General features: G+C 40.9%; 1 protein-coding gene and 1 long non-coding RNA gene across 2 annotated transcripts in view; one reads left to right on the top strand and one right to left on the bottom strand.

The window, feature by feature from the left end:
* LOC134660168 (zinc finger protein ZPR1) overlaps nt 1-27508 on the bottom strand; it is a 200906-nt gene that overhangs the window by 49339 nt on the left and 124059 nt on the right. The gene's annotated exons all lie outside the window — the stretch shown is intronic.
* On the top strand, nt 385-27033 carry LOC134660177 (uncharacterized). Its single transcript, XR_010097849.1, has 3 exons — nt 385-487; nt 1382-1480; nt 26966-27033. It is a non-coding gene; the product is annotated as an uncharacterized LOC134660177 (long non-coding RNA).

The following is a 27508-nucleotide window of genomic DNA, read 5'->3' as shown; positions in this document are numbered from 1 at the left end:
ATTATTTTATTTTCTGTATTTTTGTATTTTTACACTGTACTTAATTTTTGAAATGGGTTTTTACCTGTAAATAAAGAACTATTATTATTATTATTATAACTCCGAAAATACGAAAAATCGCGGAACATACATGGGGGTGATTCAGATAGCCCTCTAGGTCCTCTACCTCCCAGCTTCAGTATATCACTACTTCTTGGGACACCCTGTATATACCGTTGTCTGAGTACCCACAACACAAGCTTTCTTGAGCTTACCGTGGGGCTTTTTAAATTTGTGTAATAATGTCCTATAATATTTATTTATTTATTTATGTATGCGTCAGTGTAACAGTTACTGGTATACCAATAAAAGATACATACATATGGATGCAATTTTGTGGCAGGCCGAATCGATGCTGAAACAACATAACCAACTCAAACATCAGGCGCCAAAACCATTTGTCTGCAATGATTGTCCCAAGGGCTTCACCTCGAGAAAAAATTTAATTGTAAGTATCATAATTTATTCATAGGGAATATTACGCGAAACTGAAAGGGTTTATAAGTATCACAAAAAAGCGTGTTTGGAGAATTTAAATGCCTAAAAATCAGGTTTTAAAGAGTGACCCAGGAGAACGTAACCATGGCAACGAGTGACAAGAAAAAGTTGATTCACACATCAAAATAATAATCTCATCAACATTATTTATGTATCAAATGAAGTCTATCACAATAAAAATAAACTATAAACTGAAATAGATGTCATATACAAAAACCGGCCAAGTGCGAGTCGAACTCGCGCACGGAGGGTTCCGCATCATCAACAAAAAATAGAGCAAAAAAATCGTGTTTGTTGCCCCCCTTAAATATTTACATTATTTTATTTTTAGTATTTGTTGTTATAGCGGCAACAGAGATACATCATTTGTGAAAATTTCAACTGTTTAGCTATCGCGGTTCATGAGATACAGCCGTGACAGACGGACGGACGGACAGCGAAGTCTTAGTAATAGGGTCCCGTTTTTTACCCTTTGGGTACGGAACCCTAAATAAAGTGGCTATAGGGCGCCGTACGGATTGCATATACTATAAAAAAAATTAGAGGACGCTGGTTCGATTTTGTCCCTGAACACTTTTTAGGGTTACGTACCCAAAGGGTAAAAACCGGACCCTATTACTATAAGACTCCACTGTCCGTCTGTCGGTCACCAGGCTGTATGTCATGAACCGGGACAGATAGTTGAAATTTTCACAGATGATGTATTTCTATTGCCGCTATAACAAATACTAAAAAAGTACGGAACCCTCGGTGGGCGAGTCCGACTCGCACTTGTCCGTTTTTTTACACGCGATCTGTTTCAGTTCGTACCTTATTGCTCAATGTACCTACTATGCATCCGCAGATCCATATCCGCTCGCACACGGGCGAGAAACCTTACAAGTGTAAGCGCTGCCCGAGGTCCTTCTCCATGAGGGGTAACCTCGAACGACACCATAAGACAGTGAGTACATCATCAACATTAATCCTCCCCTAGCAGCATGTATCTTCCAGGATCAAGTCTCCCCTAGGATCAAGTCTCCCTTAGGATCAAGTCTCCCTTAGGATCAAGTTTCCCCTAGAATCAAGTCTCCTTTAGGATCATGTTTCCCCTAGGATCAAGTCTCCCTTACGATCAAGTCTCCCCTATGATTAAGTTTCCCCTAGAATCAAGTTTCCTCTGGAATCACGTCTTCACAACGGCAGCCGTTGTGTGTAATGACCAATACACACGTTTCATACTACATTTTTCAACACACTTGCGAGGAAAAAAAGGAAACTTCCATATTAATCAAATTTTAGTCGTTAAAACAGTTAAGTAAAATTTCGCAGCTGTCATATTGCCTGCCGCGAAAGACCACAAGAACCACAACGTGGATCTGCGCGTACTCAAAAGCAGGGGAGCCTGGGGAGACTTGATCCTAGTGAAGACGTGATTCCAGAGATTTGATCCTAGGGGAGACTTGATCCTAGGGGAAACTTGATCCTGGGGGAGACGTGAAACGGCTTTCTTATTGCGCGCTCGCTTTCAGCTCGTGCGCACAATATCGCCCCAAATTTAGTTATCTTTAGAGTACCTTTTAGTTATCTTTAGAGTACCTTATAGTTATATAATATTATCCTAGAAACCCTATTAACCTTTTATCTACGCCTTTCCGAAGGACTGTCCTTGGCTCTAATTCCCCCATCCCAAGATTATGTAAGTTGCGTAACAACTATAACAAAATTGACATGTTTTGCACTCCTTTAACCTTTTAACCGCCAGCAATTTATGATCGAGCGTGCTCGTGTCGCCACCGACAGTAATTGCACCACGCAGTGTAAGGTTGGCATAGTTACGGGAGTTATAAATGTGCTGTAAAAACCAAATCAGATCTTTGTCTTATTTATCAGACTGTGGCGAAATGAGCTGGATATGTAATGTCTTATATATCAGACTCTGGCGGTTAAAGGGTTAATAGTACTTTGTATCATAATGTAGTATTATGTCCAGGTGCACCTAGGCATCCGCGGCTGTTTCACATGCAGCATCTGTGGGAGCACGCTGACAACCAAGACAATGCTGCGCATCCACATCGAGTCCAAACATGGCGGCCGGGGCTGGCCTAGGGGCCGCAAACGGCAGGCGCAGAAATTAAAAGAGAAATGAACCATAAATAAAGATAGAACAGAGCCTGGCTATAGACTAGGAATCCTCTAGACGGAGTTTAGAGCAATTATTTCATGAAACCGATGCTGCCAAAAATACTGGGGTGCGGGGGACGAGGTGAGCGAGTCCCGTGCCGTGATTGGTCCGTTCAAACACACGGACGTCACACAAAGACACTGACTCGAAAATGAAGAAAAACTACCGTATATTTGTGACAGAGGGGGTAGCACTACTATGCTCAGTCTAGAGGATGTCTTGTCTGTGAGCCTGGCTAATGAAAGTTGAGCCAGCAGAAACGCGGCAATTTAAAAAATCTGTAGAACCGACAAGGCTCTTTGATTACAAGCAATGCACATTTTTATACTATTTATGATTTCTTGAATATGATTTTTTTTATCAATAAATAAACTGTTTGTTTTTTTTCTAGCGACCCTAAAGCCTAAACTTTAAAGGCCCCAGTACACAGTGGTGATGGACGGGCCATGCCACGCCATCGCCATTGTGTACAGGGGGCAATAGTATACAATGGCGGACGACTGGCCGTCAGTTGTCAGCCGTGGTGGGCAATAGGGAAGTGGGAAGTTGTCGGTTTTTTAGGGTTCCGTACCCAAAGGGTAAAAACGGGACCCTATTACTAAGACTCCGCTGTCCGTCCGTCCGTCCGTCCGTCTGTCACCAGGCTGTATCTCACGAACCGTGATAGCTAGACAGTTGAAATTTTCACAGATGATGTATTTCTGTTGCCGCTATAACAACAAATACTAAAAACAGAATAAAGATTAAAGTGGGGCTCCCATACAACAAACGTGATTTTTGACCGAAGTAACGTCGGGCGGGGTCAGTACTTGGATGGGTGACCGTTTTTTTGCTTGTTTTGCTATTTTTTGTTGATGGTGCGGAACCTTCCGTGCGCGAGTCCGACTCGCACTTGGCCGGTTTTTGGCACACTTCAAAGGATTCGTGGCGTACCGTGGCCTGTGGTGTTCACGCAGTCGCCATTGTTTTTTAAATTAACACTAACAGCTTAAATTATTGACCGCTTGATTAAATTTTGATAGCCCAAAATGTCATTATCGTGGAGCAATGACAGGCTTTTCAGTTTATAGATTTATATCAATCAGAGACCCGCTATTGTGTATATTGTATATATATGCACCATTATGTGAACATCTACCTGGTATACCTAGGCTTACAGTTGCGCATTGCAAAGCGTGGCTTGACATGGACCATCCTTGACCACTGTGTACTGGCGCCTTAACACATCCATTGCGACCCAGCCAAAGAAGACGTCTGCGCTAGGCCACAACAATTTCGTCATATAAAGCAGTCCACGATCCAGACTATCGGGTCGTCCGACCGGGAACGTAATCATAACATACCCGATAGTCGGGTTTTCGGCACTGAATTTGCTAAAGTACAGTGCGACATAAAACAGTAGAATTTAAATAAAATGGAACTAAAAAAATTCCATACTAAATTGTTGCCATGTTTAAGCATTTTACGTCAAACATGTGACGGTTACGTAGGAAGTGGCGCCCTCAATAATTTTCTACAATTTCTTGTCGGACTATAACAAGTCACGAGGTTGGATTAAAGCGTTTCACACACTGTAACCTTGGAGGATATAATCAAACGGAGACGCCATGTCTGTAATTTTCTGTACAAAACAGTCTGCCGATTTTAGCGGGGGAGGGGAACGTCAAATGTATGCGTAACGTAAAAATAGCCATGTCAGATAAACGTCAGTCCATACATTGTGTATGACCGTTGGCCGCCTATTTTCGACAGAGGGGAAAGCCTGTCAATGGCTACTCCGTTTAGTTGTATCCTCCAAGGTATTTACTGAAGACGTTTACCGGATAGAATTAACTCAAAAGAAGAAAACCTACTTATGACAAGGCAGTATGGCTTAGAGCTTTAGCCTGTCCAGATGGACGAAAAAAAAAAAAATTATGTTTATTGATAGCGGACAGGTTTGACAGTTCACAAACCGACCAAACCGGTTCACAATTTTTCACATGGTTATTTAATTGGTTTGTTTTTCGGTTTATGCCATGAATCTATAATCTATAGTATGTACATAGCTAGTTAGCAATTCTATAGGATCCTACTTCTATGGTTTTTGGATTACTGGTGCACTAATTTTAAATAATAGTGCATTTTAAACAGCAACCAACTCGCGTTCTCTTCAAACTACAATGTTTAAGCTCGATGGATCGGATAACTATTACATCGTCTTGCCCATGGTACAGAATACGTGTTCCGGCCAGGATTTGTTGTGCTGCCGCGCCTGTTTAACCACCGACGGCAAATTGCACAATATCCATGAGTGTAGACTTGCTGACGCTTTCTCTGCCATCGCTGGGACTCCTGTAAGTGTTAACTACTTAAGAAAAGACGCTTTCCACCATTGACGTATAATATCTAAGGACGGGCTAATGGGGCGCTAAAAATGGTACTAGTTCAGCGGTGCTTCTCACGAATTCCAGCCAATCGTGCAGTTTAACGCAACTAGTTGCGACCAATAGCGCGTAATGCGAACTCGTCAACCAATCGCGCGCGTGATGTGAACTCATCAACCAATCGCGTTGTAACGATTTCACACCGCTGTACTGGCCCCTGTCATGCCTCATTATTATTGCCCGTAAAGCCAGTCCCTAGATATCTATGTCAATGCTTTCCACAAGGATTTATGTAATTTGTTGCTTTCTCTATTGCAAGCACATTTTATTGATGCACATGATGCTGGCTGTCAATAGGGATGATGACACATGTTGATTTATCACAATAATGTGGATATTAAAATAAAATACGGAAATGTTACAAAAATACAGGACCTGAAAGTTTCAAAATTTAAGTTTTTTTTTAACTTCAAAAAACGATAAAAGTAAGGGTACTATTCGATTCCTTACATTTTATCCAAAAAAATATTGTACAGCAACTATATACATAAACGCAATATTTCACGGACAAAAACACAATTTTCTTCTTTTTGTCCATACAGTCCATACTACAAGATGGGATCTCAGGGACTTTGACGTCACGTTCACTTGTCCTTTTGTTCAGGGCGTTTCGCGAGTGAAGTGGGACTGTCAGACTTTGACTATAATTTCTAACTTTTGTATAGCTTTAATGCAATGGGTCCCATATAGACATTTGATCCTAAAAACAAACCCGATCGATTGATAAATATCATAAATGAAAATTAGTCATGTAGCCTATTATACTTGCTGTAATGCTAACTGGCGACTGAGATAATAATGCTATCTCCTTTACCCTTGTTAAGACCAACCAAGAGCATTATAACCTGACTCGCCACTTAGTTTTGCAGCAAGTACTAGCGAAATTTTCCTGAGAGAACAGAGAAATATCACGATTCGATTCGAAAAACGTTCTCAGAAATTTCTCGGAAATGTTCTATGAGAGTTTTACCCTTTGTATGTATGTCTATGAATATATATTTTATTTATTTACTTGTTATTATTATTACATGAAATAAACTTACAATCTAATACAGTTTCCTGCAAAACTGTTGGCACAGTTTGACTGCAGGCGCGAGTCTCTGTTATAAGTACTTACACACATAATCAACGTAACATATTATAGTTAAAATTAATGTTAAAAGGGTATACCTAATACCTAAAACTCCTAAAGAATTACTAACTTAGCAAATCTCTGTAAAACTTTGTTCCCTGATAAACACAAGTGCCAAAATGCTTTTAAGATTTGACAGAAGGTTATTATTTTATTAGATGATCAAAGACCAGCTCCCTCAATACCTGTGCTCACACTGCCGCACCCTGCTGATCAAGTGTGCCTCGTTCAGGAATATGTGTCTCCAAACACAACAACAGCTCCTGCTAGGGTTGCAGACGGGACAGGTAAAAGCTTAAACTGTTTAGACAACAACGGTTTCACTCACTTGAATTTTTAGTCACTATTGGCATAGAGAAAAAAATACATAGAGTGCTCACTCCTTACATCAGTTTTAGTACCAAAAAGACTATTAGCATCTAGCATCGAGTAGCGGAACTATTAGTACTGCTACTTGACAATAGATGTAGCACCAACCGGAAAGTCTTATGCTGTTGAGATAAGACTTTCCGGTCGGTGCTACATCTATTGTCAAGTAGCAGTACTGATAGTTCCGCTACTCGATGCTAGATGTAGACACTGAAATTAATAGTCTGAACTGATGTATGGAGTGAGCACTCTTGTCTTACTTTATGGCTCTATGCTATTGGCGACATGTTTCGGGCAGGTAAAAGTTTGTTTACATTCGCGGCTTGTTGCTCGGCTCGCGGCTCGTGTCGTGTTCGCCTCAAGCTCGTAAGCTCGAGCTAATGATTACCCTCTCGCCTCTTGGCTCTGCTCGACACTGACTGGACACTCGACATTGAGTTTTTTTCCTTTCCTTGATCCATGTATAATCTAAAAATAGTAAACCTTGTAAAAAGGTATGTGTGGAACACAATTTTGTATGGAGGTTGTACGCCTTGAATATTTACTAGTCTCTGGTGGTGTGTAAATGTAATTATTTTCTTAATTTTCCAGTTAAACACAAATTACATTTGCAGTATATATCAGCCTTCTCACCGGTTCTTCAATTTAACCGTAACTGAAGTCGAAACTATCGACTGCATCCCTGAAGAGGAAACTGCACCAGAAAATGATATTAAAATAATGGAAACCTTAACACAAGACATAAACTTACAAACAACAATAGCAGGAGACATCAAAGATGAACCGAACATAGATATAATTGACATAAATAATATTTTAAACAATACTGATAAAATGATAGAATTTGATATTGATATTGCTGAAGAAAGAAATTATAAAGGAAGCGATATAATACCTGTAAAAGATAGAATAGGAACCAAATCTGAAATAAAGAGTGAAAATGGTGATGTCATAAATGAAAATGAAGATAAGTCTTGTCAGTCAGTCAGTCCAGGAAATGAATGGAACGTAGGATTTGGAGATGATCATATTGAAAATATAAATGATGCTAGTAGTATACAAAATACTAAAAATCCAGTAAAAAAACGAAAAAGAAACGTTAGTAATATACAAAATGCTAATAATACAGTAAAAAAGCTAAAAGGAAATAAAAAAGAGAAGAAAAAAAGTGAAAGTAAAGTGGTGAGAGGAAGTAAAAGAATAAAAAATGAAAACGAAGAAATGAGAAAGAATAAGATTTTTGAAAATACTTATTCAGTGAAATTTGTTGTTTTGAGCAAGGTAAGAATTAGCTTAGAATAAATTTAAAAGTGGATACATTTACTGTCATGGGTGAGACTTGAACTCACGACCACTGGGGTATTTGATACTAAATAAACTGTTGACACATTACTTGGTCTGGTTCAAAATGGATTTTTCAAGTGATTCGAGTGAATTAAACATAGAATAAACCTACATTTCTCGTGTTTGACTTTCCTCATAGTCGAAATGAAAAGTAGAGTGTTTAACTTGGGTAAAAGTAACCATGTCACCCTCGAAATATTGGCGCTCTCTCATCATTCGAGCGCCAAAATATCTCGGGTGAAATGGTTCACTTTCCACCCTTGTTTTACAATCTACTATTTACTATGGGACCAACAGAAATCGCGAAAAATCGCCTGTTTCGTACATTTTGGGTGGTATGATGTTGATATTTTCTGTTTTTTTTTATTCACTCTTTTTTTTGTGTACAATCGCCCACACTGTTAACTGTCCATCGGTGGACCTTATGCCTCTTGTAATAAGGTCGAATGTTGCTGTATGTACAGGAGGAGCAGTTAGCAGAATTGGCAGCGCGTCAGAAAACCAACAACTACCTAAAGACGGACTACAAGTGTGAGGAGTGTTACAAAGGATTCTGGTTCAAGAACGCTTATGAGAACCACATGCGGCGGCATAGTGCTGTAAGTCTTTTTTTTAGGGTTCCGTACCGTACCTCAAAAGGAAAAAACGGAACCCTTAGAGCGGTTTCGCACTACGTCCGATCCGAATCCGTGAACATATGGTCCGAAGTAGCCGTAGAACTATTTCTATGGTAATCTACGCACTCTGTCATCCGATTTCGGAAAGAAATCAGACGGATCTAGTGCGTAAATTACCATAGAAATAGTTCTACGGCTACTTCGGACCATATTTCATATTATTTCATAATTCTTAGTGCGAAACCGCTCTTATAGGATCACTCTTCTGTCTGTCTGTCTGTCCGTCTGTCACAGCCTATTTTCTTCGTAACTACTGGACCAATTAAGTTGAAATTTGGCACACATATGTAAGTTTGTGACCCAAAGATGGACGTGTAACGTAAATAAATGGATTTTTCACCTCAGCAGCTCGAACAAGGGTACTTTGCTACTTAAAAACAGTGAGCAAAATCGCATCTTGCTCACTGAGTGAGACAAAATGAGCAAAATGCGATTTTGCTCACCCAGTGAGCAAAATGCGATTTTGCTCGCTGTTTTTAAGTAGCAAAGTACCCTTGTTCGAGCTGCTGAGGTGAAAATTTAATTGTTGGTATATCTTAAGAAAACATGAGTGAGTAGAGGTAAGTGATGAAGAAGGAATACATTGTTTGGGTTCTCTAATATGTTCTCACTTCTGAGGTGAAAAGTTTTGTGAACTACACGAGATCAAAGTTATTTACATCTCGTGCGCTTTTGAGTCCCTTACTACGCTCAAGTTTCTAAATTAGATTCAATCGCTACGCTCGTGAATCTAGTATAGAATCTTTCGCGTGCACGGGACTCAAAATAAGCACTCGAAGAAATATCAAACTTTGATCTCTTGTTGTACAAATAACTATTAAATATGGAGGCCATTTTGGGAGTAAATGAGAAAATTTAAAAATAAAGTTTTTCAAACTATATCGTGTTACATATCAAATGAAAGAGTGCATTGTAAGAATCTCAAATATATCATCATCATCTTCCTCGCGTTGTCCCGGCATTTTGCCACGGCTCATGGGAGCCTGGGGTCCGCTTGGCAACTAATCCCAGTAATTGGCGTGGGCACTAGTTTTTACGAAAGCGACTGCCATCTGACCTTCCAACCCAGAGGGTAAACTAGGCCCGTATTGGGATTAGTCCGGTTTCCTCACGATGTTTTCCTTCACCGAAAAGCGACTGGTAAATATCAAATGATATTTCGTACATAAGTTCTGAAAAACTCATTGGTACGAGCCGGGGTTCGAACCCGCGACCTCCGGATTGCAAGTCGCATGCTCTTACCGCTAGGCCACCAGCTATAATTTTAAGATAAATGGTTTAGCAGTTATTCAAGAAAATAGGCAAAAAATTACCACCCTTATCTCCGAAACTCCTGGGTCTAAAATTTTGAAAACAAACACAAAATAGTTTTTTACCTATAGATGACAGGAAAACCTATTAGAAATGTGCAGTCAAGTGTGAGTCGGACTTAATGTACGGAACCCTTGGAACGCGAGTCCGACTCGCACTTGGCCGGTTTTTCATGTAATAGAAAGCAAACAAACATTCATCGCCGCCCATGGACATAAGCAACATCAGAGGAGCCACGTATGCGTTGCCACCCTTTATAGCAGCGGTCGGCAACCTTTTAGCAGCCAAGGGCCAAATAGTAGTTAACGAAGTTGACGCGGGCCATACTTTGTTAATATTTATGACTTTATCAGACATTGTCGTTTCTCAATATTACATACAAAATAGCCAGGGAGGCTCGCGGGCCGCAAGTACAGGTTCACGGGCCGCAGGTTGTCGACCGCTGCTTTATAGCATTAGAAAGTTCGTTTTTTTAGCATTAGAAAAAAGGTAAACAATATTGACGTGTCTTTTTATTGAAAAACACTTCTGAAAAACAAGTCACGGCAAATATGTAACAATTATGAATCATATACGAGTATTTACATTATTTTGCTTTCATAAGTAACAGTTACTGATTTTTAAAAAGCGTCTTTCAGTTAAAATACTCGTCAAGATCTCGTAGTCTTTTTCTAATGTTAAAAAACGAACTATATGAACCCTAAATACCTGCCTCTTGAAGAACCCCATGTCATAGCGCAAGGGAAACACCTCAGAAGGTATCTCATCTTATTTTCAAGGGTTTGGGGGGAAGATTGTTTAATTTAAAGATTTAAGAATCAGCGAATCGCACTTGGACATTGAACCCTATGTAATATAGATATATTATATATATAAGTTGTTAACCTTTTGATATGGGGGCCATTTTATTTAAAGTTGTCCCCTACACTTTTTTTTTAATTTGTGAATTTATATGTTATTTCTACTCAGAATCACGAGCTCTTTCTATCCTAATAGGAGAAAAAAAGTGTCCCAAGGTTTTTCCCATTCCGTTACAATTTTTTCATAGACTTTGTATGGCGGTTTCGGAATGGAAAGATCGAAAAATGTACGGAAATCTTGGGACACTTTTTCTCCTATTAGGTTCAAAAGAGCTCATGATTCTGAGTAGAAATAACATAATGAATTCCAATTATGAAAAAAAAGTGTAGGGGACAACTTTAAATAAAATAATAAGAAACGTTTATTCAGAGATCTTGCTTACAACTAATTACATATATTCTTCTGCCAAACCACAGAGTGGTTTGTTGGCAGACGAGGCTCCTTTATGTATATGCAAGCTAGGTAGTTGATAGGTAACTTAAACTTAGGTATCTACTTAACCCTTTACCTCATGCCCAATAATAAAATGGCCCATGAATAAAGTTGACCTTATGTTGTATTTTAGAGCAGCGGTCCGTACGAGTGCGAGGTCTGCCACATTCGCTTCGCGAGTAACTGCAAGCGAACGGCGCACCAGGAAACGCATCGGACCAAGATGGTATGCACGCTCTGCGACTTCGTGTCTAGGAAAAGGTCAGTATCTATGTCACAGGGCGGACACGCCATACATCAATAGCAGGGATGTTGCGGATGCCGATTTTATGACATCCGCGGATGCGGATGCGGATTTTTAAAGGCTCACATCCGCGGATGCGGATGTCAAGATGGGTACATAAAAAACGTCAAATATTACATTTTAGTAATTTTTATTTCAAAAAACCGGCCAAGTGCGAGTCGGACTCGCGTTCCAAGGGTTCCGTACATTAAGTCCCACTCACGCTTGACTGCTCATTTCTAATAGGTTTTTTTGGTTAATGACTAAATTAGCTAGCAGTCTAGCACTTACGCCGATGCTAAGACGTTCCTGTACCGACCTGTTCCACATCCGCATCCGCATTAAATCCGCATCGATTTTATGCGGATGCGGATGCGGAAGTTCCGCGGTTGCGGATGCGGATGCGGATATTCGCAACATCCCTGATCAATAGTAGTTTGTGTTACAAGGGATCAAAATGATATATTTCCGTCAAGGGCGTACATTGAATCCTGAATGAAGCGATGGATTCTACAATAGAATATAGCTTACGCTCAGGATTCTACTATTATAATACAATATAATAGTAGAATCCTGAGCGTAATAAGGGATTCAAGTGTTAACGCCCAAGACGAAATAATTTTGATACCGTGTGACACATACTGCTTTTCACATCAACTATGAGGAAAATAAAAAACTTAGTATTGACACAATCTGATGCTTAAACAGATTATTTAAGCTAAAAAAATAATGTGCAAAAAAATTTAAAAGTAGTGTGCTAGAACAGAAAAGTATTACTTTGATCCCTCCTAGCAGGGAGGAAAAGTGTCACTTTGATCCCTCCTAGCAGGGAAGAAAAAGCTCTTTTCCGAATTGGTGTGAAAAAATCATTTGCGTTTATGTGTGCACGGCACGTCTGTTGCGTCATTGTGTATGTGTGGGTAAGTCGCTTTACTGAGAGCACGCCAGAAGTCCGTCAGATTCATGTCGCGGGGCGAGGTAATGCGAGTCGGGATTACAATCCGGTCTGGTTTCGGTCTGGTTACAGCCGGATCCGGCCGGATTGGTATTGCGGATGAAAAATTCATCAAGTCACGTATTTTATTATGTTTTTAGGGTTCCGTACCCAAAGGGTAAAAACGGGACCCTATTACTAAGACTCCACTGTCCGTCCGTCTGTCACCAGGCTGTATCTCACGAACCGTGATAGCTAGACAGTTGAAATTTTCACAGATGATGTATTTCTGTTGCCGCTATAACAACAAATACTAAAAACAGAATAAAATAAAGATTTAAGTGGGGCTCCCATACAACAAACGTGATTTTTGACCGAAGTTAAGCAACGTCGGGCGGGGTCAGTACTTGGATGGGTGACCGTTTTTTTGCTTGTTTTGCTCTATTTTTTGTTGATGGTGCGGAACCCTCCGTGCGCGAGTCCGACTCGCACTTGGCCGGTTTTTTAGCGTTATATGCGAAGTTAAGGATATTTTTCTAATGGGTTAATTTAACGACAGTTTTAAGTTTAAAAAAACAACGTTTTAATTACGTAACCACTAAAGGCCGAGCCACACCGGCTGCGTGTGCAGCACACTGCGTGGCGTGCGCTGCACACGCCACGCAGGTGCACGCTGCAGCTCAGTTATGCGTGCAGTAAAATAAAATACTCCTGCGACAGTACCTACGAGGGGCGTTCAAAATATTCTCGGTATTGATATCTTACAACCTCTTCTAAAATTTCTTTCGTTACTGGCCGCTAAGGTTTATTCATTGACATTTAAAAAAAGTATAATTCGAACCGAGATGTTCTTTTGTTTTTCTGCAATTGCTGAACAAACATGAACATCATGTGGGAATTGACAATGTTAACTAAATTAGAACATCGATGCGTGATAAAATTCTTGACAAAACAGGGTAAAAATCAAAAAACCATAAAAGAGGAAATGGATTGTGTTTACCGTGAGTCTGCTCCTTCTTTATCTACCATTCAAAAGTGGTCAAGCGAGTTTAAACGTGGAAGGGAGAGTGTTGAAGACGACCCTAGACCTGGCCGGCCTGTAGTAGCTACTTCACAAGAAAATATTGATAAAGTGGAAAAACTTATATTGGAAGATGGTCGAGTGAAGGTAAAATCTATAGCACAAGTAACCAATCTCTCTATTGGTACCGTACATGATATTATCCATGACCATCTTAATATGTCAAAAGTAAGTGCAAGATGGGTTCCGCGAATGCTGACTCGGCTTCAAAAAGACATGCGTGTAGCTTGTTGTTCCGATTTTATTGACCTGTGCGGTGAAAATCCTGATGAGGTGCTGCAAAGAATAGTTACTGGAGATGAAACCTGGGTTCATCATTATGACCCAGAGAGTAAACAAGAGTCCATGCAGTGGCACATTAAGGGTTCAGCTCATCCCAAGAAGTTCAAGGTCATCCCTTCAGCTGGCAAGGTCATGGCCACGATATTTTGGGATTGTGAAGGAGTATTACTGATCGATTATAAAGAAAAAGGTGTAAATATCACAGGACAGTACTACGCTAACATTCTACGTCAATTAAAGGATGCAATCAAAGAAAAGAGGCGAGGAAAGTTAACCAAAGGTGTTATGCTACTGCATGACAACGCCCCCGTCCATACTGCTCATATTGCCAAGGCAGCTATTGTTGAATGTGGGTTTGAAACTGTTACTCACCCACCGTATAGTCCGGACTTAGCCCCCAGCGACTTCTTTTTGTTCCCCAATCTTAAAAAGGATCTGCGTGGAAATAAATTTTCCGATGATGAAGCATTGAAGGCGGCAGTGGAGGAGCATTTTTACACCAAAGATAAAAAATATTTTTATGCAGGAAAAAAAAAAAAATTGATCGATCTTTTAAGTGTATGAACATAGGGGGGGGAGTATATTGAAAAATAAAAATATCAAACTTTTCGTACTTGTTTGTTTTCATTCTCATACCGAGAATATTTTGAACACCCCTCGTACATCATGTGACTCCCGTTGCAAATGGAAGCAGCTCACCTAATGCCGCCATTGCAATTATTACACATATAACATGCCTGGTTAATACCTAACATCGATTTGTTCCCACAGGCCAAAATTATTTATATAAGACGTATTTTTTTGTAATCTTTGTGCTATGTTGTAAATATACATTCGTATTGACGAAAAATTTTAATTAGTCTTTCTTTTATCACTGAATCCATATTAAAACCCAGCACGCGCACCGACCGAGTTGTAAATGAATACAAGCGAGCTGCGCGTGTACACGCACAGCACCTATGCAGCACCGAGCTGTGCGTGTCCGAACCTGCTCGGTTCGCCCTCTCATAGGGATCGCAGTTAAACACAACGTCATCACTGCACGCAACGAAGCGACGTTGCCGCTCCGCTGCGTGGACGCGTGCACGCAGTACGCAGCCGGTTTGTCTCGTCGGAGCTGCGTTGCGTGCAAGTCACGCGTACGCGCACGTCACGCACACGTCACGCAAGCGGTGTGTCCTCTCTTATGTATTTTCGTATTCTACAACGCAGCGGGACGTGTACGTGTACGTGCACGTCACGCACACGCATCTGGTGTGGCTTGGCCTTAGTCTTATTACAATAATCAATCTCACAAATTAAAATCTTCTTTTTCTCTTAAAATATCTATAGCCCCACCCACAACTCCCACAAAAAGATGAAAAATTCGGCCGGATCCGGAAGGATTCAAAACCAGACCGGATTGCAATCCCTAGTCAATTAGTTGCCTGTGGAAAGAAAAGTTTGACGACTGGTCTGGCCTAGTGGGTAGTGACCCTGCCTGTGAAGCCGCGGTCCTGGGTTCGAATCCCAGTAAGGGCATTTATTTGTGTGATGAGCACAGATATTTGTTCCTGAGTCTCGGTTGTTTTCTATGTATTTATGTATTTCTATATTATATATATCGTTGTCTGAGTGCCCACAACACAAGCCTTCTTGAGCTTACTGTGGGACTTAGTCAATCTGTGTAAGAATGTCCTATAATATTTATTTATAAAAAAAAAAAAAAAAAAAAAAAAAAAAAAAAAAAAAAAAAGTACAAGCTTTCATCAAAAACTAAAATCTTCCCAAAAACTTAGTCTAGCTTCTACTTTGATTAGCCCGAATCTGTTCCTGTGTGATTAGCTAGATGTATTCATCGGTGACCCTAAAGTGTAAGGTCTGAGTGGACGCTCGCTCGGCGACGCGTGCAGCGTGGCTGTGGGCTCACGCGTGATGTGAGCAGCGTGCACTAAGGCCGCTCCTATACGTGCGCATTTGTTTAACATGCACGCCGCACGCCCCGCCCCGCCGCACGCACAACAAGAGCCTCCACTCAGGCCTTACACTTAAGCATAGAGAAATAAGTAAGACAAGAGTGCTCACTTCATACATCAGTTCAGACTATTAATTTCAGTGTCTACATCTAGCATCGAGTAGCGGAACTATCAGTACTGCTACTTGACAATAGATGTCGCACCGACCGGAAAGTCTTATCTCAACAGCATAAGACTTTCCGGTCGGTGCTACATCTATTGTCAAGTAGCAGTACTGATAGTTCCGCTACTCGATACTAGATGCTAATAGTCTTTTTGGTACTAAAACTGATGTATGGAGTGAGCACTCTATGTATTTTTTTCTCTATGACTTAAGTAAATAAATGTGTGGATGGCTATGTGCAGGTCGCAGGCGATGCTGCACCACGGCGTGCACACGGGCCGCGTCTACGAGTGCCAGCACTGTGGCAAGAGCTTCATGTGGGTTTATGTCATTGATTTATATATGTAACACTGATTTAAACTTTCACGATTTTTACACATTATTAAATTATACAACGGGACTTAATCACGTATCTAAGTTTTAAGATTTACCTCCGACGTTTCGAGGACGGCGTTGTCCCCGTGGTCTCGGAGAAGACTGGCTTAAGTTGACATCAGCATCGTGTAACCGCGCGAGTTTTTCGAACTACCCGCACTTGGTCTTGTTTATCCGCTTGAACGTTTTGCGCACTAGGGATGTCACTCTGTCGACACACAACACTAACGATATTCGATTTATCAACTGTCGATATATATATATATTTATTTCGAAAAGACATGCCTTACTGACGACCGGTCTGGCCTAGTGGGTAGTGAACCTGCCTGTGAAGCCGATGGTCCCGGGTTCGAATCCCGGTAAGGGCAATTATTCGTGTGATGAGCACAGATATTTGTTCCTTAGTCATGGGTGTTTTATGTATCATACTTGTTGGTGTGTTTCATAGTTACGCAGTGGAGAGTGGTCATACAATACCATTTACAATTTAAAAAAAATTGCTAGTTTACCAAGTCTTAGTATATTACTATGTTAACTTCAGTATTTTCGAAGTGAAAACTTCTTTAGCGGCGCTGTGCACTTTTTGTGATGGGGAAAAAATGTTAAACTCGCGACAGGTCACGTGACCGTGAGACCGTGACCTGATCGAAAAACTTAGTTTTTCTTTATTGCCTTAAATGCCATCTAGTGAGTTTCCCTCTAACTGGTATTAATATAACTCGAGTACTAACAGTGATGTGCTTAGGGGTTTCAGGTAATGCGACGAAATAACGCTAGATGGCGTTAACCTCAATTATACATAGTGCTGCAGACATTTTGCACTAGTCATTGAGTTTTCACTTCTGCCGGCACTCCCGGAGTGCAACCCGTTGTTTTTTTTTTTGTTAGAAAGAGAACGAGCCACTTGTCGCACGTGCGTCTCGCTCACCCCGGGCTGAACGTGGCGTGCGACGAGTGCGGCGAGGTGTTCGTCAGCCGCCAGGGCCTCGGGCTGCACAAGGCGAAAATACATGACAAGGTAAATTCCATACCTGGGCCATTTTGCCGAATATTCGGCTGAACGTTGCCTACTATTCGGCCGAATACCGAATATCTGTTGTAGAGATGCCACGAATATTCGGCAACTATTCGGTATTCGGCCACATTGCCGAATATTCGGTATTCGGCCGAATGTTGCCTACTATTCAGCCGAATACCGAATATCTCTTACACCTAACAAAAAAATAAAAATAACCGCAGACCATTAAATTTAATGTTTAAAATGTTTTCATGGAAAATTCTTAAATACGATGACTGTTTTTTTGAGCATTACTGGGTTACTAATAATTTTATTTATTGTCTTGGGTTCGATTTTATTGACTCGCGACTACATTCACTAGTTCTGAGTAACAAAAATTAAATCTTAGAAAACGTTGTGCCTTCTTGGCGAACAGTTTTCATAATAAATTTGACTCAAAATATACAAATGTTATGCGAATATTCGGTCGCCGAATATTCGGCGCTTCGGCCGAGAGAGGGGCCGAATATTCGGTATTCGGCCAAACCCACTATTCGGGGTATCTCTAATCTGTTGCCCCTACCTAAAAAGAAAAATCACAAAAAAAAAACCAAAAAATGAGGTATATTTAATTTATTATTGGAAAGTTGTTAAATAGCCTATACCCTTTTTTAAGCATTTGTTGATTATGAAATATTTTATTTTTATCATGGGTCTGATTTGATTGACTCTAACTACATTCATTAGTTCTGTTTTACAAAAAAATATATCTTAGCAAACGTTGTGCTTTGTTGGCGAACAGTTTTCATAATAATTGTGACTCACAATGTTCGCATCTCATGCCGAATATTCGGTATTCGGCCGAGCGAGTGGCCGAATATTCGGTATTCGGCCAAAACCACTATTCGGGGCATCTCTACCTGAAACTGCCGTCGCAAAGACGACCAGGGGCAACATCGGTGTGAGCCGGTTTATTATTATTATATGGGGCATTATCTATGAAAAGGGACCTTATTGTTGATGGCGCTTACGCCGCACAGCGTCGCGCGGCATTGTATTTATATCGGAGCATCGTTAATAATGGCGTAACCGCCATCGACAATAAGGTCCCTTTTCATAGATAACGTCACATATTTAGTCTAATATTTTTTCAGCCGGCGCTGGTGGCCTAGCAGTAAGATCGTGCGACTTGCAATCCGGAGGTCGCGGGTTCGAACCCCGGCTCGTACCAATGAGTTTTTCGGAACTTATGTACGAAATATCATTTGGTATTTTTACCAGTCGCTTTTCGGTGGAGGAAAACATCGTGAGAAAACCGGACTAATCCCAATACGGGCCTAGTTTACCCTCTGGGTTGGAAGGTCAGATGGCAGTCGCTTTCGTAAAAACTAGTGCCCACGCCAATTACTGGGATTAGTTGCCAAGCGGACCCCAGGCTCCCATGAGCCGTGGCAAAATGCCGGGACAACGCGAGGAAGATGATGTTGAGTCTAATAAATATATTGTACTAACTCTGTAGTCTAATAAATATATTGAACTACTATATATTGTAATCTTTTAGTTATGATGACACTTAGAGACATTTACATCTCTAAATAATTTTAGATTATAGTTTTTGTATCTTTGTGTTTTTTTTTTTTCAATACTATTGTTATTGCGTTTTTTGTAATTCGACATTTAGAGGCTTTATACATCTCTATGTTAGTTTCATTTGATATTTACGGCTTAGTTGTATTTTATAATTATTGATGTGTTTTTTTTTGCTGTATGTAAATTCCATATTGACGCGTAAAAGTGCCCTTGCGGCCTATTTGCTGAATAAATGTTGATATTTGATATTTGAATATTTTTTCAGAAAATCAAGTGCAAAATCTGCTCAGCCAAGTTCGTGAGTTCAGCCGCTCTGGACAGACATACGGACACGGCCGGCGAGCATAAAGACCTGCGGCCGTGCGAGCAGTGCGGCGAGAACTGTGCGAGCGAGGACGCGCTACAAAAGCATGCGGAAGACACACATTCGAAGGAGTCAATTCGATGTGAATTGGTTAGTGCAAGCTCCTACCTGGGCCGATTTTTATTTTTAATTTCGATTTTAGTTTTTCTTCAACTTTGATAAATTTGCGAAGTTTTAACAGCTTCGGGGCTGTTCATAAATTACGTCATCTATTTTTGACGATTTTTGACCATCCCCCTCCCCCCTAAAATCTTCCAAAAATCATCCTTTGGATGACCCCGTTTCCCCCACGTCATGCTACCATCATTCGATGTCCAGACGTATGTATGGAGATAGTTTGAGTCCCGGGGAAGGACATAGGGGTAGTTTTTATCCCAAAAATCTCCCTTTAAGGGGGTGAAAAGGGGGTTGGAAGTTTGTATGGGGAATCGTTAAAAAGCAGATTGGGTAAAAATAAGCTACCCAAATTACTAACTCCACGCAGACAAAGTCGCGGGCAAACTAAATCCAGAGAGGCAAATGTCGAAAACGTTTGTATGGAAAAATGACCACTAATATATTGTCTTAATTAGGTTTAGGTTTAAAGATATTTATTCTCATAAAAGACATACAAGTCACTTACACGAGAACAGAGTTATAAAGTAAAATTTTTAATTACTCATATGCTGCCCAGAAGACGTCTCTGACTTGATTTTTTTTAATGGATCAACTGAACTTTACTTCATTGATAAAGACAGTAAAAAGACAAATAAGTAACTTATGAACTAAATACATCCATGAATAATACTAAATTAAAACGAACAACCCTAAATATATCTAAAATAAAACAAGGAATATAAGGGTGAATCAACTTTTTCTTGTCACTCGTTGCCATGGTTACGTTCTCCTGGGTCACTCTTTAAAACCTGATTTTTAGGCATTCAAATTCACCAAACACGCTTTTTTGTGATAGTTATATAGAGTCAGACCGAGATAAGTCTGCAGCTATTTTGATAGCCCACGCAGTGCAAGTGTCATTTTAAACGTCAAACTTCTATGAATTTATGACGTGTAAATAACACTTGCACTGCGTGGGCTATCAAAATCGCTGCAGACTTTTCTTGGTCTAACTCTAAACCCTTTCCATTGAGGGTCGTCTACCAAGCGTGTCAGAAGAAGGTGGTGTACAATGTCTTCTAACAAACTATGCTACTATTATCTATTGGCTGACCGGACAGAATAACAACAAGAAATAGTTGATCCACCCATAAAAACTACTGAAAGAGGCCTCCCCGCGCAAAGGTGCCCATCACACTAGCTGCGTTACCGCGTTGAATTGCGATGGAGTCTGACTTGATTATTTGTAAACAGTGCTTGATATCGTTTCCGACCGCGCAAGCGTACTCGACCCACGTGTCCCGCTCGCACCTACAGCAGAGGATGGCGACAAAGCATCCGCGACAATACCGCGAGTGGGCCAAACGGAAGACCCGCGAGAACCCCGGCGTGAAGAAGAGAGAAATTATGTGCGAGCAGTGCGGAGACAAATTCCTGGTAATAACTTAAAAATCCCCATTTGTCACATTTAATTCATAATTATGTGTAAAGAATGTATGAAGTTCTGTGAGGCGATGGATAAATGAGCGTGAATCTTCTGTCTTTTATAAGTTTTTAGAGTTCCGTACCCAAAGGGTAAAAACGGGACCCTATTACTAAGACTCCGCTGTCCGTCCGTCCGTCTGTCACCAGGCTGTATCTCACGAACCGTGATAGCTAGACAGTTGAAATTTGATGTCTTATGATGATTTCTGTTGCCGCTATAACAACAAATACTAAAAACAGAATAAAATAAAGATTTAAGTGGGGCTCCCATACAACAAACGTGATTTTTGACCGAAGTTAAGCAACGTCGGGCGGGGTCAGTACTTGGATGGGTGACCGTTTTTTGCTTGTTTTGCTCTATTTTTTGGTGATGGTGCGGAACCCTCCGTGCGCGAGTCCGACTCGCACTTGGCCGGTCTTTTTTCTGACATTTGTTTTTTTTTTCCTTTCTAGACTGTATCATGTACCTTGTTTGTATAAATACTGTCTATTATAAATTTCACAATGTATTAGTCCGCTGTAATGCTGTAAAAATTTTATGAATTAATAAAAAAAAATCATTGCATCCATGGCTGGTGCCTGTGTTAGACACATAGATCAGCGATGGTCGCAGTGATACATAGGCTTTGGAGCCTTATATAGCCCCTAGACACATAGATAGTAGTGGAATGTAGGTATAAGTAACTTGATATATTATTATTGTAATACATATAAGGAGAGGCATGTAATATGACTCTCCTCCATATTAGGTTAGGAATGTATCCATATACGGAGAGTCATGTAAGATGACTCTCCTCCACATAAGGAAGGGAATTTAGGTCGTGCTACTGGACACCATCCACGTGTAAGTCTCCCCACCTAAACACGTGTAACCTAAATTCCCTAGGTTTATATATAAATTTAGGTTACACGTGTTTAGGTGGGGAGACTTACACGTGGATGGTGTCCAGTAGCATGACCTAAATTCCCTTCCTTATGTGGAGGAGAGTCATATTACATGCCTCTCCTTATATGTATTACAATAATAATATATCAAGTGACTTATACCTACATTCCAGTAGTAAGCATCTCCAACAGAAAAAGGTAGACAGCATTCACATTATAAAGCATTTTGTATGTAATATACACAACACATGATAAAGATAAAAGATAATTTATTCAAGTAGGCATACTGCAATGCGCTTATGAACGTCAAATAAAGCTACACCGGCTCCAACACTACACCTCTGCCCCGAGAAGATTTAAATCCCCCCTCAATTGGAGGAGGGTATCCCAATATGGGACCGGCAACAAACTTGGCGGGACACATCTTCATGACATATAGACACTACTTTTTTTTCGACTGCGGGGTAATTTCAAGGTAAAGCATGGATGATATTTCGATTTGTTGAAATTACCCCGTAGTCGAAATCCACCTTGACTCTGTATGCGTCCCATACAGAGATACCACATTTTTCTTTTGATTGACAGATTGAGAGATACGAGTTTTTTTTCATAGCAGGGCCGATATTACTGTCAGTTATTAATAAAATATGAAATATTACATATAAAGTCTCCGTCAATAGAACTTGCTAACTATGTAAACAAACAACGTAACTTTGTTTTATCACTGTTTCTCTTTGAATTTTCACACCACCTCATCAAACACCATTGAAACCATACACATATACACTATTGAAACGGTCCGTTCCGTAAAATACATAAATATATAACTGTATCTTGGATATTTAATTAAAATTTTAAAATGGTTTCATAAGTTAGGTTATTAGGACCTGATGGAATGACGTTTTTGTTTCTTTTAAATTCGACAATTGTCTATGATGGGGTAGTGTTGTGACTAAAGTTTGTAATATAAACCCGCTACACACTACCCAACTCACGCTCAGTACCTACCGCCGCGGTTGTAAAATATGTACATCAATACATCATATTTAAGTACCAATTTGTCTTCTGATCGTGATTAAACAAATTAAAAGTAAGTAACTACTTGTTTTTTACTTTTGGTATTTTATTATTGGATATGGTTTGACATTAGTAAAGTAGTAAGTAAGAGTCTTGCCCATCACTAGTAAATTCATCATTCAGAGACAATTTCAATATGGCGGTTTGTTTACAATTACATAGTTAGCAAGTTCTATTGACGGAGACTTTACCTAATAATACAATTTTGTGGCAGTTCCCATCACTGCTGAAGTTACATCAACAGAAACACCATCAGGCTCTGAAGCCGTATGTCTGCAATGAATGCTCGAAGGCATTCTCATCGAAGTCAAGTCTAGAGGTAAGGACTGTTTTAGACGGCGCGCGAACTCGCATGCGATTTTAGTTACATTTGCGGATTTTTTTTTTTAATAAATAAATATTATAGGACATTATTACACAAATTGACTAAGCCTCACGGTAAGCTCAAGAAAGCTTGTGTTGTGGGTACTCAGACAACGATATATATAATATACAAATACTTAAATACATAGAAAACAACCATGACTCAGGAACAAATATCTGTGCTCATCACACAAATAAATGCCCTTACTGGGATTCGAACCCAGGACCGCGGCTTCACAGGCAGGGTCACTACCCACTAGGCCAAACCGGTCGTCAAATTGTTGGTTACGTCCAATTTAACCGACCGATCAAAACCCGCAATGTAATGAAACTCGCATGCGAGTTCTCGCATCGTCTAAATGGGCCTAAATATTTGGGGATCATCTTAGTGTAAGGCCTGAGTGGAGGCTCTTGTTGTGCGTGCGGCGGGGCGGGGCGTGCGGCGTGCATGTTAAACAAATGCGCACGTATAGGAGCGGCCTTAGTGCACGCTGCTCACATCACAAGTGAGCCCACTGCCACGCTGCACGCGTCGCCGAGCGAGCGTCCACTCAGCCCTTACACTAATAATTGACGGCACTAGTTTTTACGGCAGCTGCTATTTGACCTTCCAACCCAGAGGGGAAACTAGGCCTTATCGGGATTAGTCCGGTTTCCTCACGATGTTTTCCTTCACCGAAAAGCAACTGGTAAATATCAAATGATATTTCGTACATAAGTTCCGAAAAACTCATTGGTACGAGCCGGGGTTCGAACCCGCGATCTCCGGATTGAAAGTCTCACGGCGTATACAGTCAGAGTCACTATTTTATTGGCAAATGTGACACACAGATATTTCCATTCGCTCATACCTTCCATTCGTGACAGCTCTAATGAATCGACTTGTACTATCCAGTTTTATTTTGTTGTCGAATTATTTTTAGGGTTCCGTACCCAAAGGGTAAAAAACAGGACTATTACTAAGACTTCGCTGTCCGTTCGTCCGTCCGTCTGTCACCGCGATAGCTAGACAGTTGAAATTTTCACAAATGATGTATCTCTGTTGCCGCTATAACAACAAATACTAAAAATAAAATAAATATTTAAGGGGGCTCCCATACAACAAACACGATTTTTTTGCTCTACTTTTTGTTGATGGTGCGGAACCCTCCGTGCGCGAGTCCGACTCGCACTTGGCCGGTTTTTTTATTTACAGTACGTATATGTTGCTACTTTAGCGCCCTAGTGCGGTAATTAGCATAATACTTGCCTATGTCTAAAATTTAAAGGGCCATATGTACTGTAAATCGTTGTAATTGCGAAAGGGTAATTCGCAACTCGTGTCGATTTAAACCACTCCCTTCGGTCGTGTTTCAATTTATCGCCACTCGTTGCGATTTCCTACTTTTGGCACTTGTACTATCTCGTTACATTTCAATTAAATGTATATCTTATCTGTGTAGTCTGTGATTTCAGTTCTTACCTTCCTTTTTGCCCAATGTACTATTGTATGCGCAGGTCCACATCCGCTCGCACACAGGCGAGAAACCTTACAAGTGTCTGCGCTGCCCTCTTGCCTTCACTATGAGGAGTAACCTCAAACGACACCATAACGCGGTGAGTACCATCGTTAACACAAGTCTCCCCTGCACGGATCGTGCTTGCAGAACGGGCAAGAAACCTTACAACTGTAAGCACTGCGCGCTCGCCTGCAGCATGTGGATTGTGGGGTAACCTCAAACGACACCATAACGCGGTGAGTACCATCGTCAACACTAAGTCTCCCCAAGGATCAAGTTTCCTCAGTCTCCCCTCCACAGATCGGGCTTGCACACGGGCGAGAAGTGTTACAAAAATGTAGATGCGAAGAATCTCCCACACACATTTTAAATTTCTACTGATAAAGTTTGCTTACCTAAAGGCGTGTCCCGACGGGGACAATTTTTCGCCAATCTCATTAAATTGTTCGATCAAATCAGGCCGTGCGGACGCAAACGCCAATTTGGCTCGGGCGAGGGCAAGGGCGAGAAACCTTACAACTGCGCTCTCGCCTGCAGCATGTGGGGTAACCTCAAACGACACCACAACGCGGTGAGTACCATCGTCAACACTAAGTCTCCCCTAAGATCAAGTCTCCCCTGCACGGATCGGGCTTGCACACGGGCGAGAAACCTTACAACTGTAAGCACTGCGCGCTCGCCTGCAGCATGTGGGGTAACCTCAAACGACACCACAACGCGGTGAGTACCATCGTCAACACTAAGTCTCCTCTAGGATCCAGTCTCCCCTACACAGATCGGGCTTGCACACGGGCGAGAAACCTTACAACTGTAAGCACTGCGCGCTCGCCTGCAGCATGTGGGTTAACCTCAACCGACACCATAACACGGTGAGTACCATTGTCAACACTAAGTCTCCCCAAGGATCAAGTTTCCCCAGTCTCCCCTCCACAGATCGGGCTTGCACACGGGCGAGAAACCTTACAACTGTAAGCACTGCGTGCTCGCCTGCAGCATGTGGGGTAACCTCAACCGACACCATAACGCGGTGAGTACCATTGTCAACACGTGTCTTTCATAGAAGTTTGACGTTTAAAATAAAGGCGTGTCCCGACGGGGACAATTTTTCGCCAATCTCATTAAATTGTCCGATAAAATCAGGCCGTGCGGACGCGAACGCCAATTTGGCTCGCTGATTATTACAGATAAAATGGGTTGAGGACGCAAGGACACCAATTTGTGACGCTAGTATTCGCGTTTAGGGACATTTTTTTTTTAAATTTAGAGCGCTCGAATATCACCATAAATTTAAAATGTGAAAGTGGCCAAATTGGCGTTTGCGTCCGCACCACCTGATTTGATCGGACAATTTAATCAGATTGGCGATAAATTGACCTCGTCTGGACTGGCCTTGATGATTGATGAAAGAAAACAGTCAGGGATAAAATAAGCTTATATCAAAAACTTTTTGAAGTGAAAACTTCTTTAGCGGCGCTGTGCACTTTTGTGATGGGGAAAAAATGTTAAACTCGTAACAGGTGTCACGTGACCGTAAGACGTAAGATGGACACGTGACCTGATCGAAAAACTGTTACATGTAATGTCATTGAGTTTTTCTTTATTGATTTAAATGCCATCTAGTGAGTTTCGCTCTAACTGGTATTACTATAACTCGAGTTCTAACAGTGATGTGCTTAGGGGTTTCAAGTAATGCGACGAAATAACGCTAGATGGCGTTAACCTCAATTATATATAGTGCTGCAGACATTTTGCAATAGTGATTGAGTTTTCACTTTTCCCTGAGTGCAACCCGTTGTTTTTAAGAGCCAACAGGAGTGGTCATTTTTCCATACAAACGTACTCGACTGTTTCCTCCGTGGGTTTTGAAGCTAGAGCAATGATTTTTTCAACACAGATTAATATTGTCAATATCTGTGTCGGACCGTTTTGCTTTTTTTGATATTTTTGTTTTTTAAGGCGCTAGAGCCCTTCAAGAATGGCCTAATTGACTATGCCGTAATGAAGAGGCGTGGTATTCAAAACTGATATCAATTAGCCAAAAAAGCAAAACGGTCCGACACAGATAATTTAATAATCATTTAGATTTCCAAATTTGGTTACGATTGGTTAAGTTTTGGAGGAGGAAACAGTCGAGTACGAAACCTCGATTTTTGAGATTTTTACGCAGGAGTTTTCGCCTTGTCCTTATCGCACTAGTTTTAGGAGCCGATTCCGTTAGCGAGACGGGTATATTTACCTAAAATATTTAAATCTCAGCTCCTGTTTCGTCTTAATAATGTCCAGGTGCACCTTGGCGTCCGCGGTTGCTACGCGTGCAGCATCTGTGGGAGCACAGTCAGTACCAAGCATTCGCTACGCGTACACGTCGAGTCCAAACATGGCGGCCGAGGCTGGCCCCGGAGTCGCAAGCGGCAACAGGCACAGAAATCAAAAGATAAATAAAGACAGAAAATAAAATAAAAATCTATTAAATTAAAGAAATATATACTTATATTAATAAATTGTTTTTTTTTCTATTAACCCTAAAAGTAACAAGTCACGAGGTTGGATTTAAACGCTTCACACACTTTACTTACCCCTTGCTGCATGTAATAAAAAATATTTGTTGAATTTGAACTTTAGTAGCTGTTAATAGAGTTGAATATCTTATCCGCCATACATGGCTTTGTATGCGGTAAATTCCACCTTAATTCAGTCATCCTAACTGGAATCAGGCGTGGCTCACTCCGCGATTTCGTCGCTTTGCTACAGGTAGCTTAAAGTACATCCGTTCCGCCCCAATTTTGGGGAAAGCCATAAGCCGCGCGTGGCGCTGTCGCCACCTAG

Source organism: Cydia amplana, chromosome 26 (genome assembly GCF_948474715.1).
Source record: "Cydia amplana chromosome 26, ilCydAmpl1.1, whole genome shotgun sequence".
In the NCBI taxonomy this organism is placed as follows: Eukaryota; Metazoa; Arthropoda; class Insecta; order Lepidoptera; family Tortricidae; genus Cydia; species Cydia amplana.
Note: the sequence above shows the minus strand (reverse complement) of the source record. Positions and strands in the feature narration are given on the sequence as shown.